Below are 6,665 nucleotides of genomic sequence, written 5' to 3'. Positions count from 1 at the left end.
ATTTAGATTTAGACCTTTCACAGACTGTAACAGTCTCAATATGAAAAGATATTTTTATATATATTTTATTTATATACATTTATCTTTTTGTACTGAGACTGCTATGATTGTGACAGGTCTAAATCTTCCTCTGCTTGTTGTTTGTTATTTATTCTTTTCTATGCTTGCTACGTAATAGAAATGTGTGTTTGTGTATATATATATACATGTGCATATATTTTATAGATATATTTTTAACATTGTCACTTAAAAATATAGGGTACTGATCTCCTATTGGTCAGGAATTATAGCCTCCCAAGATCCCACCTCCCCTCTCTGGAGCCCCCAAATTAAAAATACTGCTCCATTTGCCTTCCAGCCTTACCTGGTGTGCAGGATTCTTCAGACTGATCGCTAGAGAAGTACGGAAAGGGGGATTATCATTCTGGAGTGGTACTACTGAGCACTGTTGTAATGCTACAGATGGGGCAGCGATAGCAGTTTCTCACAAGCAAGAAAATTATAGACCCCTGGTCTGGATACTGATTTTGGAAGTATGATAATTAGCATATCATAATAACTGGCTTTTTTCTACCCCTCTGTTCAGAAAATGTTTTTTTTCCTTATTTGGCTTCTGATAGTGGTTATGTGCCAGTCCAGAAAATTATTATGGCATTCATACTGCTGATGACAACTGCATTTATCTGCTGGCACTGTGAACTAAGTTACTGATGTTTTTTTTAAGTTGTGTTCACAATGAAGAAATAAGAATGTTTAGAAAGGAAATTAACGTCTTTCCAGTACAAACGTTTTTGTCCTACTTCTGTGTCACATCAAAATTTCTTTCAGTGTGGTATAAACTTTCATTTTGAGAGTAGTCTGGCTGTTAATGGCAAAAGTGATTAGAATCTCTACAGCCATTTTATAGCACATTCACAGCTTCAGAAGGCTTTTGCATCAGTTGCTTGTGGATTGCTAATGAGGAGCTCAATATAGGCTCTGCGCATTTTGGTGGCTGTGTGTGGTGACTGGCTGGGTGTCACTGACAGCACGGTGCCCAGCTGCTGGTTTTCTATTGTCTCAGAGGCTTCAGCGAGTGCCTCAACAGACTGCTTCAGCGCGGACCTACAGACGCCGAGTGATCAGCTTAAGCATGTCTGTGCAGTATGCTTTCTAAAGGCGCACGCACAGCCTTGTATGAGATATTATGGAAAGCACGTCTTCAGTAACTGCATAATGAAGCAAAATGCCACTATGATGCAGGTATGTGAGTTCCGAAATAGGGTATTTAAACACTGTCTGAAAGGAGAAGAATAAAATGTCTGTCGACAAATTGCAGTTTGCATTTGGTTTTCCTTTTTTTCCACAAAAGCCATTTTAGGCCTAATCAATTAACGGAGATCATCAGCATCCCTAAATTTCTTTTTTCTTTAAACATTGACTTTAAAAAGACTTTTTCTTATATCATCTTGTTTAGTAATGGCATTGTTGCTAATTTTTATTTACTGGATATTCTACTTGTACTAGGATTGGAAAACCATTATAAATATCTCTGCTAAAACAAGACAATTTCCCTCAGTGGCAAAAATGAGGGCGATGTCTTTTTTTTTTTTTAAGTGTTACTGTTATCTCCATTCTAACGAGGAACTATAAGATTAAACTTTTAAAAAGATAAGTTTTGAACTGAAATACATATTTCAAATCAAGATAGGAAGAGTATTTACAGTAGGCTACGTAAAAATGTTTTTTCCAATGCAGGATGTTAAGGACTTTCTTTTTGTATTGTGGACCAAATCTCCTCTTGTTGAGATAACAAGTAGTTTTGGGTGGCTGTTAAAAATCATGACACTGAATTCCATGAAGATCAATGGTCATTTAAATTTTTTTCAGGTTTCTGCACTATCAAAGCAGACATCAGAATTGCTATGGCTTTGTTACAGACTGAGCAAAAGATACACTGCTAAAAGATTAATGTTTGTTAGGTAGACAGTTTTAAAATTCTGATTTGTTGTTACGTGATGCTTATAATCAACAGATTTTTAAGCTACCAAAGGATGTATGTATGTATCTTGTTGATGTGATGTAGTATTTTGTGAAGCTATGGAAACAATACATAGGTGAGAGTATCGATAGTGGCCCATGGAAAGTTTTGTTGCGTTTCTCTTGTTGTTTGCTTTGGTGTTTTTTATCTGTATTTTACTTTATGCAGGGAGAGACCATAATGGTATGATAATTCACCAAGTTAGTGATTCTTGTTATAAGGGGAAAACAAATTGCCTATTGTATTTGAAGCTTTTGCTTCATAACTTTTTTGAAAACCAAGGTCATTTCATAATCTTTACTACCTAGGGCCCTAAACAGAATCTTTAATCTGGCCTGGTACCTCTAGGAGTCTATTCCTACCACCTGCTGTTGAAATTTGTGTGTCTATTTTAGAGGCACTTTTTTCCTGTTCTTATTGATGGAAATACCGAAGGAAAAATGTAAACTTACATATTCTAAGAATAAAACCTGAATTCTGTATAAAAAAATTGTTAGTTGCTGTGTGCAGTTCTGGATGACTGTTTTCTAAATGAAATGAAGTTTTATATCTTTTAAGAAAGCTGCTGTTTGAAGGATATCCACTGAAAATAGTCACAGGCAATGCTTCAGTTCATTTACTTAAAATGGTGGTGGTGGTGGGGAATCAGTCTTTGACTATTTTGAGGTTTTAGTTTGCTACTGTATCATCTGAGGGCATGTACTTTATTTGATGTTACATGTTTTCTGCATGTACTTTATTTGTTACGTATTTTCTGTTAAGTGTTTTGAGTAGCAAGTTTTTTTTTTGCTGCATCTGAAAATATTTATGTACTCCTCTGTCTTGTTTCTAATATACTAACATTAATGCTGAGCTGAAAAGACTCTTGAAGATACCTTTGGTAACTTTACCTTTATATTTGGTAATACAAAACAAGTTTTTAAGTTTTTTATTGGTTGGTTTGTTTGTTTGTTTAAAGCAACCTTTATAGCCTTAAACAGCTCAGGCTATACTTATACTTTTATTGTGCTATAAAACCTCTATGACATTTAGTAAGTATTGATAACAGCATAAAGTGAAAACCAGTTATTTTTTCACAAACTAATCATTTTATTTCCAACGGACATAGGAAAAGCATATTGTGAGACTCTATGCCATTTTATGGTCTTAACACTAGAAATCTAACTTCAGGGAACGATCTAATAACAGGTGATTCTTCTTCAGTTTTTAAGAGTTGTTTTTAATAAGACAACTGAATATTTCTATTTGCTAGTTTAAAACAGGTAGGTGCTTCAATTTTGGGTCCTTGATCTGAGTGACTTTGACCTAAAGGTATTAAATAGATACACAACAGTACTATACAGTGATGCAGAGTATTGTGCCATGTGGTATTACAGAGTGCGTTTCATGGAATTGTTGGAGGCTTTCTAAATATGTAGTTGAAAATGGATGAAAATTTTATGGAAAAAAATTATGCAAGATGACAAAAGGATGATGGGTGAGCATGCAATGTAAACAAAATAAGGATAGAAAGGGAAGAGTTGGGGATCGCTTGAAAGATGAAATGGCTTGAAGTTGGGGGAGGATGCAGGGGACACGGATACAGAACTGTATGTATATCTGCCATAGAGCTCCCAGAGTAGAAACAGCTTAAGAGACAGGAGGAGTTTTTCTGCTGTCAGTTAGGTTTCTCTGAATGATGTAAGCTAAGCCAACAAAATCTTCCGTCAGCATAGTTGTTTCTACAGAGCTTTTGCTGGTGCAGCAATGTCATGTGAGAAGGGCATTCATTTTTCACCTCCCAAGCCAACAGAACTATGCTAGCAAAAACTAAAGACATGTCATGTTGTATTTCGTAAGCATTTCTAAATAGTTCTTTCCTCGTGCCTTTAGACAGGCGCGTTCTTTGAGGGAGGAGGGGCTTAGCCATTCAACATATGTATTTTCCACTAACCTAATGCTTTGCTGTTTCTGAGGCATGTAATTTTTGAAAGGTTAATGCTATAATAGTGTTCAAGCTAAAATGGCTTTTGTCTGCCAGCGTATGTTACCCTGTGCAGATGCCTGCCAGTGAGACAATGATATAAAAAATAGTTTTTTCAACTGTCTTGAAGTCTATTTCAGAAATTATTTTCTTTCCCTCTTTCTCCCTCTTCAGCTAAAAAAAAAAGTGAGAACAGATCCTAATGGAGCTACAACTTTAAATAGTGTATAAACCATTTAAGATTATTTTAGTTACCCTAATGAGAGTGGACTAGCCACAGAGTTGTGTTTTATAACAATATGCATATGCTAGCCAAGCTGGTTTTCATCCAACACAGATTGTTCAGTGCTAGAACTGTAATTTCATCAGAAACCCTGCATCTGTTGAAACATGTGGATTGAACATTCCTGGTCTGTCAGGAGGACTTTCATTGTTCTTCGTGTTGTGTAGTTCCCCTAGTCAAAACATGGATTGTAGTGGGGGTTTTTTCTTAGGCAGTATCCTAGTATGCCAACCCTTTCCTTTTCCTAAAATGGTTAAGTTGTCTGCATTTTTTTTTTAATTAAAAGTGCATATTTTGGCACCACAGAAAAGGAAAAACACCTGAAGCTCGCTAGATTCAATAGTAAGCTGGAAGCACCTTAGCAGAACCCCTTTGTCATGTTACATTTTTGTAGCAGGGGGCTACATCCTGAGGACTGTTTCATTTGCCATGAGGAAACCAGACAAAGTTGTTTACTTCCTTTGATGTGCTTCGCTCTGATTGTTCGTACCCTAAAAGTCCAAAGTGAAAAATTTCTTATTTAAATGCTATGTTATTAATAAGATCAGATCTGCACAATATCGTAGTTCAGTAGGGAGGCCAGGATTCTTTGCTCCCTAGGTAGCTGTTTAATGGGTCTCGAACTTTAGACATAAGATAACATGCAGAAAGCATGTGCACAGAGTTACACGTGTGTTGGCTTTTTTGGAAAAAGGGAATAGCTGCCTTTGCATAATTCCAGTTTCTATGCCTCATAATTGTACAGAGCTGCTTTGAATTTTCTGTTAAATGAATGGTAATCTTAAGGTCAGCTGCTACATTTTCATAAAAGCTGTGTGATAGATTTTAAAAGTCTTTGAATCCCTGGGCTACAGAGGTAAGTAAAGCACTAATTGAGAGAGGGAGAACGAAGCTTTGGTTGCAGACCCTGGCTTATGGCTCTCAAAGCATCTGTGAGCGTAGCTTGGTCCGTTCATGGGCAGGAGAATTGTTGCTCCCTCTGGAATCCTCCCTTGCTCTCCAAGTCAGGATTTTTAAGGTTGTGTGGGGTTTTTGTTTTTCATTCTCCCTCCCTCCCCTTTATCACCTGAGGCAGTTTCCTCCGGTCCTTTTCCCGCCCCTTCCCTAAGGAAAGTTTCCCAGAAGGAACTAATCTGTTCCAAATGTAGGTGCCTATCGGCTTGTCCATCTTCTGTCTCAGGATTCATCTGCAGGCTGTCAGATAGTAGATACTTATTTTATTTTTTTCCCCAAAAAAATATTAATCTGCACCTTCACATAGCTTTATTTTAATTAGGCTGGTGCTGTTGAAGAATGTCCTTAATTGACTACTGGGGCAGAGCTGATATAAAAGTCAGCACTGCAAAAAGAGGGAGGTACAGCTGTTTCTCTGTCCCTGTTGTTGGTTACTTCATGCTGGCTAGTGCTCGTATAAACTTCCTGTGCACTGCCGTAGCTCAGTAGCCCAGCAAAATCTACCCTAGCAAAAGAGCTTTATGGTTCTCAGTCACTTCTTGTTGAATCACACCGTGGAAGAGTTCAGCAAACACCAGAGCTGATGCGAAGGTGGAGGTGGGACCACACTTCAAGAGGATGGGGCAGAGGCTACAGGGAGAAGCAGCAGCAGCAAGACCTCCCCTTTTTGACAGCAGTGAGCTCTTTGTTGATTTAGCTGTCTGAGGCATTGGTTTAACTTGCCAAAATTAATTGTTTCTGAGAACTGTGTGTAGATAGTGGTCCTCAAGAACTAAGCAGTAGCTGGGTGCAGTAATTCTCTTTTTATACCCATAGTTTTTGTTAATGTAAGAATGAGATAATTTTGATGGATATCTTTCTGCTTAAGGCATAAACATTTTCCCCTTTCATCCTAACAAAGAAACATATGTAACTTTCTGTGAGTGTGTTTGGTTGGTTGGGAGTGTTGGCGTTTGTTCTAATCACAGGAACCCTGAGGTTATGATGCTAATATAAATATGTTTATATTGTGTTTAAATGTTTCCTAAAATAATTGAGGTGAAAAATAGCTGGAAAAGTTCTTGTTGTGGCCAGTCTTTTATATAAAAAGTCTTCAAAGATTTTTTTTTTTTTTTCCCCCCTAGGGAAGGTCCTGACCTTTAAAATAAATAAATAAATTAGCGCTTCCACATCCAAGGAAGGCTTGTATCACCAGTATGCTAGGGGTAAGGCAAGACTGTTCCCAGAGACTTTGCTGTACTCGTCAATCAGTTCTTCCACTTAAGCTGTGGAGGGAGTTGTTGCATGAAGCTGCTGTATAAGTTATGGTAAGAGGCCAGTGTTTGTTGTGTTGGTTTTTTGTTTGGGGTTTTTTTTTTTTATTTTTAAAAATTTGCTTCTTACTAGAAGAAAATTGTTGGGTTTGGTGTAGTCCTGTGTGGTTCCTAGAGAGACTGGTCTCGAGT

This window comes from Aptenodytes forsteri, unplaced genomic scaffold, assembly GCF_000699145.1.
Source record: "Aptenodytes forsteri isolate BGI_AS27 unplaced genomic scaffold, ASM69914v1 Scaffold11, whole genome shotgun sequence".
Taxonomy (NCBI): domain Eukaryota; kingdom Metazoa; phylum Chordata; class Aves; order Sphenisciformes; family Spheniscidae; genus Aptenodytes; species Aptenodytes forsteri.
The sequence above is the reverse complement of the archived record's forward strand: the minus strand, read 5'-3'. Positions refer to the sequence as shown.